We start from the raw sequence: 14363 nt of genomic DNA, 5'->3' as shown, positions 1-14363 counted from the left end.
TCAGTGGACAGCAAGAAGCAGAGATACAAGCAAGATTAATGGATAACACAGAGCAATAGGTAAATATAGTACTGGTCAAAAAACTGAGAAAATATTTATAAATGCATTAAAGCTAAAATGTTATCCAAAATACAAAGTTAAGAAACAAAGCAAGTCAAAACCAAATCCTACACTACAAGGTTTCATTTTGAATGCCTTTGAATTTTTTTGGTTTAGTCTTTTCTCACATTTTTGATATATCTGACTATTCTTCTGTCTTATCCTGTAAGTTTATTTATATCACTGCCACTTCTGCTTCATCTAATAATAATCACAACAAAAAGATGGCACCAATTGATGCTATACATGTGTCTGCATGAAGCAGGAAAAGGTTTATAAATTTAGAGAATGCAATGTTTCTTGGGTAATGCATGTAATGTAATGTATGTAATAATGTATGCTTCTTGGGTGAGCTTTAAATCCTGAAATAACATAGTCTGAAAATTACAAGGATTCTTTCTTGTAGTACCTGAAGAACCTGTGTATGTCACTTTTCGATATTTTTGTACATTTTTAAATATTGTTTATTTATTTCAACTTCTTGTCAATGGCATTACTTAAAGCCATTTTGTAATGTGTCTTTGCCTCTGGTGTCACTATTTTGAAAAGTTTTGTATGGGTGCGGCTATATTGTTCACTCTACTAAAATTGTACTACCATAATTAATAGTCATTCTGAATTCACTGACTTTTTCAATGCAGACAGTAAGGTAATTAATATGGCTGAGCATTTCAATGTGAAGATAAAATTCACGGTAGACCTGGTAGTACCTGAAAAAGAAGTAATCTATGGTCATAGTATTGTGGAAAACTGAGACAATCTGCAAGCTTAAAAGGGAGTGCCGTAGAGCAGAACATCAATGGAAAAAGAATAAGCTAACAGTCAATAAAAGCTCATACAGCTATATATAACTCAGCAGTTAGTCTAGAGAGAGCGTCTTACTTTTTTAAAATTAGTGATAACAGCGCAGGAAATCCAAAAGTGTTATTTTCAAGTGTTGATTGCCTTTGAAACCCAGCTCCATTAGCACTGAAAGTATCAGTGACTAAAAGTTAAGATTTTGCTGTATATTTTAAAGAAAAGATAAATAATATTAGAATCACTATAAAACCGACTTTAAATAAAAATTTTGTTGAGCCTCAACAAACTCAACTAAAACAGTCCACTTGTGTATTAGACCCTGTTCCTACAGGCTTCTTTAAAAAAGTTTTTGACCTACTTATCAACAATGTTCTTGACATAGTAAATTGTTAATTAGATTCTGGCATTTTCCTAGATTCTTTCAAAACTGCTTTAATTAAGCCTCTGCTTAAGAAAAATAACCTTGATTGCTCTATCTTAGTCAATTATAGGACAATCTGCAATTTGCCCTTTCTTAGTAAAATTCTAGACAAAGTAGCTTTTCTGCAGTTAAGAGATTATTTGAATAAAATTTTACTCTTGATAAGTATCAGTCAGGTTTTAGATTAAATCATAGTACTGAAACAGTTCTAGTGACATCAGTCAGACATCAATCTGTGAATTAATGCAGATGCAAATAAAATTTATATTTACAGTAGTCCCCAAGTTACGGACATCCGACATACGACTTATGAACGGGGCTGCAGCTGCTCCTTCATCTGTCAGGGGGACGTGACGCAGGCGCCTCAGTAACTGCCGCTCCGTCATCTTCGGCCTGGGGACGCTGCAAGCGGAGGCTGAACAGTGGTTGGAGGGGGGTGATTTCGCTGCTCCCGCAGTGTAGTGTCCCTCAGGTGGCTCCAGTTGATGAATGGGGTGGTGGGGGCCGCACCCCATTCATTCTCAGTGGGCGGCAAGATGTGACCCAGGGTCCATAGTCACCAGGGCCACAACTACCGCTCATGTGCAGGACGGAGGTTTGATGGGGCGGTTCGCTGCCCACCCACCGTGCCGCCGTAGCTATTGCTCTTGACTGGATGGAGGCTGGATGGAGCGGAGGGGGACACACCACACACGGCTGGCCCATTTGTTCTTGGTGGGCGGCTGGTGATGCTGCAAGCAATAACCCAGTTGTGGCTGAATGGAGGCCATTGAGGGTGAACAGGGCGGCGGGGGGCAGCACTGTAGTGTGCCACTGGTGGCTGCCTGTTGAATGAGGGCAGTGGTGGGTGATCCACTACCCGCCTTTGGCCTCACCCTGTTTGCTCTCGGTAGGCTGACGCTGCAGGCAGCATTCTGTATGCAAGTGGAGGTGACTGTGTGGTGGGCGAATGGTGAATCGCCCCTCGCCGCTGCCATTCATTCTCAATAGCAAGCCTGCTTGTACTGTTGCGTACATAGCAGGAAGTTGTCTCTTGTTCAGTACGTCAGATGTGCTGACGAGGGGTGCCTTCCTGTGTGATAGCGTGTACAGAAGAGCTCATCTTAACCTTTTGTCTTCACCCTTCAACAATATCTCTGAAACACAAATCTGATGCCAGTGCTGGTGGTACAATAAAGAAGAGAAAAACCATCACCATGGAAAATAAAGTAGAAATAATAAAAAGGTCAGAAAGGGGTGAAACTCCATCATTCATTGTCAGAGCACTTGGTTACAGTCGGTCAACAATAGCATTTATTAAAATAATGTAACTGTTCCGACTTACTGTAAGTTGAATTTGTATATAAGAACAAACCTTCAGTCCCTATCTCGTACGTAACCCAGGGACTGCCTGTATTTGTTTTTAAAGGCTCCTTATTAGCAATAAGATGCAAATGACAAAGGAGCCAGCAGTTCTCCATCTAACTTGTTTCCATTTACACCTATATGGATTCATCATGCACTATTTGGTTTAATAATACACTTAAGAGAAAAATGTGACATTAGTTTCTAATTAAGCAATTGGGTTGGAACGAAAACCTGCAGCCACTGCAGCCCCCCGGGACCAATATTGTCCACCCCTGTTCTATATGGTGTACCACAGAGATCAATTTTGGGACCATTATTATTTTCACCCTACATGGTTGCATTAGGCCAGCTAATTTCAAAATACAGTGATTGTAACATACCATAGCTATGCTGATGACACACAGCTCTATTTATCCATTGATGACCCAGAGCCTCTAAACCCTTTAATCCAGTGCCTTATTAGTATAACAGAATAGATTAATATGAATTTCCCCAAATTAAACAAGGAAAAAAACTCATTTTTAATTCTTGTAGGTTATTACCAGTAATAAACAAAGTGATAATCTTAGAAACAAAATTAAACATCTGGCCCTGCAAATCAAACCAGCGGTCAAGAATTTAGGTGTTATTATTGACTCTGGCCTTAATTTCAGATAGCATATTAATAATATTACCAAGACTGTTTTCTTTCATCTAAGGATTGCAAGGGTGCAATCTCTTATAACATTTAAAAATGGCAAAAAATTAAAACATGTGTTTGTATTTAGCCAACTAGATTACTGTAATGTTCTCCTATTAGGACTACCCAAGAAGGTAAATCTGCTACAGCTTGTCCAGAATGCAGCAGCAACAACTTTAACCAAAAGGAAATAATATGAGCATATATCTCCAATCTTTACATTGGCTGCCAGTGTCATTTAGAATTGATTTTAAAATACTTCTACTTGTAAATAAGGCTTTAAACAATCTTACCCCTCCTTACATTTCTTAGATTGGCAAATTCTGGTTTGCTTATTATTCCTAGATCTAAGCATAAAAATTGGTGAGGCAGCTTTCTGTTCTTATGCACCTAAAATTTGGAATAATTTACCAATAGAAATGCACTAGGCTAAATCTGTGGAACTTTTCAAAAAACTTCTACATATCCTTTTTTTAAATCTCACTTTCCAGTAAATATATCATAATATAGTGATCTAATTATAAGTTTAGCTCTTTGATGCGTTAATAAGCACCCAGCATTAATCCATTGCCTTTTTATGTTTTTTTGTTTACCATTCCATGTGGTGGCACAATGCGCCACCCACACCTACTCAAAGTGCTCTATTCTGCAGTCACCTGGGGTACTGGAGGAAACAACGGGGACATAGAAACCTTATTATTGGCTGTGCTAACTGTATCAGCTGTGCCCAGTGGAGGATGGGTGACCAGCTAGCCTAGGTCATTCTGACTTTCATGATGCAGAAACTGATTACCATCAGACGTAACAATTTGGTTTACTTGTTTCTGTCTTCCAACTGTGGCCCTACAGAGGTTTCTTTTTCTCTTGTGGCCCATCATAGGAGTTTTTTGTTTTCCTCTTCTCCGTGTCAGCTGGTCAAACAATCACATTTAGGAATCAAGGACTTCACCTACATCCTAAATCAACTGAAACCACTATGGACTGTTTTATTTGCTTTTGTATCTTTTCATTAACTTTAATAACATCACACTGTTACTACTCAATGGGTTGCCATGTACATATGCCTAGGTAAAATGTAGATATATACTGTATATATTATATATATAAAAAATTAGATCTGGTTGTTCTACTGTCAGTATTAATGTATAAATATTTTAGCTAGAAAAACTTTTCTTGATAAGAGTAAAGATTTTTTTGCACTCTGGTAGTTAAATTTTGCTTAACAGTACCTTGTTAATTTTGTATTTAGTATACTTATTGTACATTTATTAGAAATTACCATAGTAATAATTAATTATAATAATCCAAGTAAATGTAGTATATCTTTGTTTTTGTTGACTAATCTGTGGAAAGCACCACGAGTTGTATGCAAATGTATGATAAGGTGCTATATAAATAAAGTTATTATTTTTACTATTATTGTTGTAAAGAAAAAGAATGCTTTGAAATACACAACACTTAGTTTGCAGCTTTTGCTACCATCTAAAGGATAAAATCAAACAATACACTACAGACAGTTTTTGTTGATACTCGACAATGGTTTCGGCCACCTATCCCTTGATGTTGACAACAGCCTTGAATGTCCTGAATTAGACCTGAAGGACATGTAACATTACCTGAACTTTCAATTGATTTTCAGGCTGCAACTCACTCCAGCTATTACGTGACTCTTCTGATAAAATCAAATAGGTTTGATTTTGTCTTTGGTTGTAAGTGTGGACTCTGTGTGATTGAGAGCTGACAATCAATGAATGCTCATCCAGAAATACAATGCCTAGAATGCAGTGGCAAGGAATAAGGAACATGGGTGTTTTGGACCTCACAAATAGAAGAGACACTTGTCTGTTTGATGTCTCTTGTTTTACATGCTGCAACGGAATTAAAAAAAAGAAAAAGCAGGCAGAGAATTTGCCATACCTGTTAACCCTTTGTGGAAAATGGAAGATCATAAAAGGAAGATTTTAGCCAAAAAATGTCATTGATAAAACATGCACAATCCTTCCTAGTTTGAGTTAGAATAACTAACACTACACAAAGTTTTTGTTTTGCATGCTGAAACTACATGACAGCACATGGGCAACATTGCTAACAACAATATAGTTACGGTGATATGAAATTATTCAAAACAGGCAGCACACCCGACCCAAATCAATACATAAAACGCAGTGACATCATGAAAAAAACAATATCAAAATATCAATTCATCATAAAACACAAAAACATTGTCATCGACAGAGGGAACACACATTCTTTGCGAAGAAATGAGTATTTCTCAACACATAAGAGATTGTAGGCAGGTATAGTGGTTAATAGTACATTTATTGAAGAGGCAGATAAGGTGGTGCAATTGGATGTTGGGGTAGCCAGTGTAACAGATAGAGGCACTGTTGACCCCTTGAACCCTCAGACCAGACGTCAGACACCAGGTAAAAGTCCAAAGATGAATATTTATTATAATAATAAAGTGCACAAAGCACCACCACTCCACTATACTCAATAACAAATCAATAATCAAATAACAATAACCAATCCTCCACTCTCCCAGATGCTTAACCACCCTGCCTCCCAACTCAGCTCAACACTCTGGTGTTTCACTGTCCTTTTTATAGTCCTTGACCCGGAAGCATTTCACCCTCTCTGTTCATGTGACCTGGAACATTTCCGGGTCAGATAAAAAGTCCTTCTTTTCTTCACCCAGGAAGCACATCATTCCCTTTGTCCACGAGACTCTGACGTACTTCCTGGGCGTAAGGCAAATAGTCTCTGTGCCTCCCTGCAGTGTCCTCTAGCGGGCCCCAAGGTATCCAACTGGGCTGAGAATAAAAACTACGTTGTCCAGTATTCCCTGCTGGCATTCGGGGCACCTCCATGCTGCAGGAAGGGCTCCACCTGGCGGCCTGGGGGTATTGGCTGGGATGAAAGGCCGGCCACATATCACACCAGTTATTGATGTTCTACAGCTTTCACAGACAAGAAATCCTTTAAATATTGACCTGCATGGAATTCTGTGTCTTTAGGATTAGAAGGATTAACTACTCATACAATACTGCAATAAGTTCATTTTGTACTCAACTGAAGGTATGAGTAGTAACACTACTACAATTGCTCTGGAGTTCCAATGTACGAAAACATTTACCAAAAACAACAAATGAAAACCCACCCTTGCAGTCATTATAATTACAGTGGCGGCGACTGAAGATTCATGGAGTACGCACTATAATATTGCATCAAGTAGCAGCTTCCTGCATTTTTGGACAAAAATGGAACTTCCTGCTTCCAAAGTGACAATGTAAATACACTGCAACAGCAGAGAGCCTTTGTATAAAATGCCAGCCTACAATAACTGACTGATGGGACCCTGACTCTCTTTAAAAAAACATCAGAAAGCACAATATAAATGCTAAGTATCAAACTTTCTAAAATTGCTAGATTTCACACTCAGTTCAGCATGAAAGATGTTTTTTGTCATAATTTTTTTTTCAAATAAGTGTGAGATATGTGAAGTAATATATTTCTAGACTCATTGTCCACTGGAACAGACAGTTCAAATCCTTCCATAGCAGCTAGCAAATTAGCAGAAAGGGTCTTGATATTGCTTATTGTGTATTATTAAGACCTAGCTGTAACCTTGGTTTACCTCTGGCTATGATTCTGTCTCTCCTTTTGATAAGGCACTTGCTTTAGTCTGAATTTCCATTTTTTGACCGAAAAGACTCATTCGTCAGACCTCCACATCAATAAAAACACATACAATATATTTATTTTTTGGAAACTGAAATACACAATAATTACACCAAAAGGGAGTTTAATGACATTGCATTCAAATACATAGACTTTAATATGGAGTTGGTCCCCACTTTGCAGCTATAACAGCTTCCACTCTTGTTTGAAGACATTCCACAAGATTTGCGTTTCTGTGGGAATTTTTGCGCATTCATTCTGTGGAGCATTTATGAGATCAAGCACTGATGTTAAACTCAATTCCAGTTCATCCCAAAAGTGTTCAATGGGGTTTAGGACAGGGCTCTGTGCAGGCCAGTCACATTCTTGCACACCAAACACATCCAACCAACCATGACTTTATGGACCTTGCTTTGTGCACTGGGGCACAGTCATGCTGGATTAGAAATGGGCCTTCCCCAAACTGTTTCCACAAAGTTGGAAGAATAGTGTTGTCCAAAATATCTTGGTATGCTGAAACACTAAGATTACCCTTTACTGGAAGTAAGGAGTCTAGCCCACCCCGCACCATTATCCCTCCTCCATCAAACTTCAAAGTTGGCACAGTGCAGTCAGACAGGTAACATTCTCAAACCCAGACTCGTCCATCTGACTGCCAAACAGAGAAGTGTGATTCATCACTCCATAGAACACTTTTCCATTGCTCCACAGCCCAGTGGTGGTGTACTTTACACCACTCCATCCAACTACTTGGCATTGGACTTGGTGAATTATCCTTCTTCCACCAAACTTTACAGTTGGCACAATGCAGTCAGGCAGGTAACATTCTCAAACCCAGACTCAGCGTGATTTGTCACTCCATAGGACACATTTCCACCACTCCATCCGACACTTGACATTAGACTTAGTGATGTGAGGCTTGAATGCAGCTCCCACCACACACTTTTTGTGATTACATTAATGCCAGTGGGAGTGTTGCCAGCTTTTACACACCATGCACCTTAGCAGTCATTGACCCCGCTCTGTGACTTTACGTGGTCTTCCACTTAATGGCTGAGTTGCTGTTGTTTCTAAATGCTTTGACTTTCCAATAATACCACTTAGAGTTGAATTTCCAGCACAGATGAAATTTCACAAACCATCTTATTGACAGTTGGTAGCATCCAATCACAGTACCACACTTAAAGTTACTGTGCTCTTCAGAATGACCCATTTTGTTTCACAAATTTTTGAAATTGAAAATGCATGGTTAGGTGATTGATTTTATATACCTGTGGCAATGGGTCTGATTGAAACACCAGATTTCAGTAATTAAGAGGTGTGTTCCAATACTTTTATCCATATAGTGTACATACTTTGAGCATTTTTAGGCTAAAGAAAATAGTTTTTCACATCACCTGACATCCCATTCAACAAATGCCTGGGCGTCATAATACTTGAAATTTTCATGAGTTAGCTAGTATACAATGAGGTGTTCCTTCATGATGAGGAAAAAAAACTAATTTTTCCAAAAACACAGTAGAAAGCATCTGGCAAAATAAGCCAGTTGGCAAAATACTACCAATTTTTCATTTGGGGCAGAGTGGTGCCTCTGAGGCTAAGGATCTGCGCTGGTATCCAGAAGTTTGCCGGTTCGCATCCCCGTCACTGCCAAAAGACATCCTACTCTGCTGGGCCCTTGAGCAAGACCCTTAACCTGTAATTGCTCCAGGGGCGCTGTACAATGGCTGACCCTGCGCTCTGACCCCAAGGGGTATGCGAAAACTAACAAATTATTAATACAAGAAATTGTATAAGGCAAAATAAAGAACAAAAAATAAATAAATAAAAAATTAGGAAGCAGATCACATCAGGTGAATCTTGCATTGCAAGAAGATTGACACAAAATCCCTCCCTGCCCACCTCTTCCCATTGCAGATGATACCACATCTATTAATAAAAATGCTTCATTAAATTATAAACGCACATTTGTCACAGCTACACCCTTGCATTGTTCACCCCATTAGGATGTCTGATCATTCTTCCCACTGTTGTGCTCTCTCTCTCTCAAATTCATAAAGACTGACCCTATCTTTTGTATGGGCCTGCTATTTATTTCCTCCATTCAGATTCTCCACCAGCATTCTTGAAACCTCTCTTGCTCATAGAATGCAGCACAATCATTCCAGAAACTTCTGGAATACAGCACTTGGTGTAACATCAGTTAAAGGATGCACTATATTCAGGACAATCTGCTTGGTGCTAACTATATTAATTAAAAAAAAAAAACTTTATTTAGTTTCAGATTTCAAAACAAATGTTGTGCTATGCCAGTTCATGTTATGGAAATTAGTATATTAGTGAAAATCACTTAGCATAATAAAGTATATTTAGTTTAATAGCCTTTAGACAGTTTTCTGATAAAAACAAAGTCTATGAAATTTAATTGCAAAAAATAATATTTTTAGTAGACACCAAGAAGCTTACACAGGTCTGATTAAATGTCCAAACTGGACACATCTTTCTACACACAAATGGGGGATTTTGTTTGGACAACAATAATTAGTGAAATGTAAAAATAAATATATAATAGCAAAATATGTACACATAAATAATTCAGTCATTTTATACACCACTTTATCCTGAACAGGGTCACAGAAGCCTATCCCAACTAACATATGGTGCAAGACAGGACAGGGTGCCAATCCATCAAAGGGCAAATACACACACACACACACCCCAACCACACACTAGGGCCAATTTTGTATTGCCAATCCACCTAACTTGCATGTCTTTGGACTGTGGGAGGAAGCCCATGCAGACACTGGAAGAACATGCAAACTCCATTCAGGGAGCACCCAAGATGTAAACCATGGTTAGCATAAATAATTAAATGTGGGCAATATATTTATTTTCTTGTTTATTTCTGTATGTATTTAATTAAATATTTTTCCTTTTTTATTTTAATGACACAGCCATAACATGAAGTTTGCCTTGAAATGAAATGTGTAATTTTTACTCATCAGCATACAAGGGTTTAATGATTGGTTGAATAATTCTTAGAGAACGCCAGTAGCTAAAGTTTAAACCAGGATTCTTTTTTTTAATTAATTTTATTGTAATCATTCCATACATATAGATCAATTTTTACAAAAAATAGGATTGAAAACAAATCAAACCCCACCCAATCATTACCCCTGTATCTAAGGTTTCTAGGCCAAGCTGTTTAAATGACTACAGGCCAGTGGCACTTACATCTATTCCAATGAAATGCTTTGAACATTTGGTGAAAAACATTTTAATGAAAGAGACAAAGTCTTTTCAAGACAACAATCAATTTGCTTATTGTGCAAACAGAAGTATGGAAGATGCTCTGCTTGTTATCTTACATCAAATCTACACCTTTCTTGATCATCCTGGTTCATATATCAGAGCACTATTTTTGTTTTTTCTTCAGCGTTCAATACTATACAGCCTCATATACTGATTGGGAAATTGAACAGTATGAATGTAAACCCATTTATTACACTATGGATTCAGAACTTTCTTTTAAACCATTCACAGACAGTTAAAGTTCAGGACAGTTTTTCAATAGTCATTCATTCAAACACAGGAAGTCTGCAAGGGTGTGTCTTATCACCATTACTGTTTACTCTGTACACAAGTGACCTGAGACAGAATAATGACCACTGCTCCATTATCAAGTATGCAGATGACACCATGCTCATAGGACGCATCTCTGCGGAGGATGAAAGCCACTATCTAAATCAAGTGGACTGTATGGTAAACTGGTGCAATAAAAACTCTCTCACTCTGAATGTAAAAAAGACCAAAGAAATTATATTTGATTTTAAGAGACAGAAGTCTGTATGTTCACCTATTGTAGTTCTGGGAGAGGAGGTAGAAATAGTGACTGAATATAAATTATTAGGAACTTATCTAGATAACAATCTTAACTGGAATACAAATACAAAAAAATTATTTTCTAAATGCAACCAGCGCTTATTTCTCCTCCATAAACTCAAACTATTTAAAGTAGACAAGGGCCTCATGTTGTCCTTCTATCGCAGTATGATCCAGTCTGTGATCACTTTCAGTTTCATTGCCTGGTTTAATAGTTTGACAAACCAAAACTCAAAGTATGCAGCTAAAGTTATTGGGGCTGATGTAGATGATTTGACTAGTGTGTGTCAGAGGGCAATGTTAAAGAAACTGGAAATCATCTCAACTGATGACAGACATCCATTACATGTAGAACTAAAGTTCAGTAAATCAGGAAGGATAGTTGCTTTGAAAACCCACACAAATCGCTCCAGAAACTCCTTTCTTCCTAGTGCCATACGACTTTTCAATAAGAAATATCGGAGATAATGATTAAGGTTGTTGATATATAGCCTGTAACCTTTTTTTGGTGTAAATATGTATTATCTAACTGCCTTACCTTAACCTTTCTTGTTTCTGTTCTATTTCATTTGTCTGTTATTAGATGCAACTGAGAAGGCAAATTTCATGTTTTCTTGTGTAAACATGACTAAATAAAGAAACCTTAAACCTTAAACCCCTGAGAAGGAGAGCATGGCCAAAGGAGTAATACTTAAGGCTTATAAACATGCCTAAATTATTGAGTTTAATAGGATTCCAATAAACCAGGATTTTCAAGGCAAGCAAAGCACATGCTCAAAGTTTTCACTGTGCACATTCATTGCAGATATGAGTTCAAGGAGAAGTTGTCCAGAATTTCCCATGCAAAACTTTGACTTTAATTCAAAGTAGAGAAAAGCCAAGCAAAATGACACCTTTTATTGGCTAACTAAAAAGATTACAATATGCAAGCTTTCGAGACAACTCAGGCCCCTTCTTCAGGCAAGATGTAATACAGAGACTGGAGTTCCCTATGTTTATATACACACTCTAGGACAAAAAACAACATTGGTAAATCTTTAAATGAGAAATTTTAAATGTAAAAAATTAATAGATTCATTCAGGCTAGGGTTAATTTAACAAGAGAGAAAAGAACAATGTATTGTCAAGATCTCTGGATAAGATAACTGTCCAAGAAAGTCTTTTGAAGTTTGTAGTGAATTTTTTCAAAACAATGTGGATCTGTAGACAGGTTGTCTGTCATTCTGAGAGATGTAAACAATCCTCATATCTGGTCATAAAACTCTTGTCTCTATTCAATCCATGTTGTAATGTATTCAATTTTAGCATGTGTTTAACTTCCCATTCTTTTCTCTCTTGCTGTGTTTTGAAGTTGCCCATAAGCACTGTGACTTTAAAATGGAGGAGGTCCTTCTCACTGGCTTCTCATTTTCATAATGAATATAATTGTTTTCACCCCAACATAAAGCTGAAGCTGAATTACTCAAAAACAGAAGTCAGCTTCCTTGACACCACCATTCAACTAAATGACAACACCCTTGTAACTTCTGTTTTTCACAAACCGACAGACAGACGGACCTACCTGAAAAGTGATAGCTTCCACCCCAAGCATATAAGGCGCTCCATTATTTTCAGCCAAGCAATACGGTACAATCGTATTTGCTCAGACCTGACACATCGGGATCAACAACTGCAGGAGCTCAGACAAGATTTCATCAGACAAGGTTACACCCCCAAAACAACAGACACTCAAATAAGAAGAGCTACTGCCATACCCAGAAACAACCTTCTGGAATATAAAAACAAAGACAACAAGGATCGCATCCCCCTTGTTGTCACCTACAACCCACATCTTGAAACACTTCAAAAAATTATAAAAGAACTTCAGCCAATACTAAACAATGACCAAACACTGAAAAATGTATTTCGTGAACCTCCCCTCCTGGCATACAGACAACCACCAAACCTTCAACAACTAATTGTCCGAAGCTCCCTAAGTGAACCAACAGAAAATGGCACATCTCCATGCCTACAGAAAAGATGCAAAACATGTGCCCACATCTATGATACAGACCGTATAGTTATACCACACTGCCGACTTGAACATTACATAAAGGGATCATTTTCCTGCAGATCATCTAATGTAGTCTACCTAATTTCCTGCATGAAATGTCCTGACACTGCACTCTGTCTGGGAGAAACTGGACAAACACTCCGCCAGAGAATAAATTTACACAGGTTCCACATTAAACATGGCAACACAGATGTTCCTGTAGCGGCCCACTTCAACAGCCATGGACACTGTGAGAGGGACTTTAAAGTCACAGTGCTTATGGGCAACTTCAAAACACAGCAAGAGAGAAAAGAATGGGAAGTTAAACTCATGCTAAAATTTAATACATTACAACATGGATTGAATAGAGACAAGAGTTTTATGGCCAGATATGAGGATTGTTTACAAACCCCCAGAATGACAGACAACCTGTCTACAGATCCACATTGTTTTGAAAAAATTCATTACAAACTTCAAAAGACTTTATTGGACAGTTATCTTATCCAGAGATCTTGACAATACATTGTTCTTTTCTCTCTTGTTAAATTAACCCTAGCCTGAATTAATCTATTAACTTTTTACATTTAAAATTTCTCATTTAAAGATTTACCAATGTTGTTTCTTGTCCTAGAGTGTGTATATAAACATAGGGAACTCCAGTCTCTGTATTACATCTTGCCTGAAGAAGGGGCCTGAGTTGCCTCGAAAGCTTGCATATTGAAATCTTTTTAGTTAGCCAATAAAAGGTGTCATTTTGCTTGGCTTTTCTCTACATTCATAATGGCTAACACGGTACAACACCCTAGTACTACTTTAATTCAAGAAGCTCTGATTTCATCATCTTCACAGGAGTCTGCATCTGAAGTATAAATGTGGAACTTGATGGCCAAAGATTTACATGCATTCTACTGATGATTTACCAGTCAAAGTACAGTATTCAATAAAGCTCACCTTTGCAGCTTTGTTTTGCTGTTTTTTCCACACATCATATTACTTGCAAGATATGCTTATTTTTGCTCCCTGCAGCAGTGCTCTTCGTTTGGGGTTTGCATCGTCTCTTGGTGTTCCAGTAGAATTCCTCCCATAGACCAAAAAACTGCAGGTTAGGTGGATTGCCAATGGAAAATTGGTCCCCAATGTGTGTGCGTATGTTTACCCTGCAGTAGGCTGGTGTCTGGATTGTTCCTGCTTTGTGCCCAAAGTTGGCTGGGATATGTTCCAGCTTACCTGTGATTATGATAAGTGAGTCTGGAAGATGAATTGGAGGGATATGCTTGCTTTAGGATCACTTGTTTGTCTGCTTGTTATAAACATGTATTCTTTATACTCTCTAGGGTGTAGGAGAAGTGATGTAGAACTGCTGGTTCCTCAGATTTTCCTTTCTTTCTTTCTTTTTTTCCCCCAGAGAGGCATTTACACTT

This window comes from Erpetoichthys calabaricus, chromosome 3, assembly GCF_900747795.2.
Source record: "Erpetoichthys calabaricus chromosome 3, fErpCal1.3, whole genome shotgun sequence".
In the NCBI taxonomy this organism is placed as follows: Eukaryota; Metazoa; Chordata; class Cladistia; order Polypteriformes; family Polypteridae; genus Erpetoichthys; species Erpetoichthys calabaricus.
The sequence above is the reverse complement of the archived record's forward strand: the minus strand, read 5'-3'. Positions refer to the sequence as shown.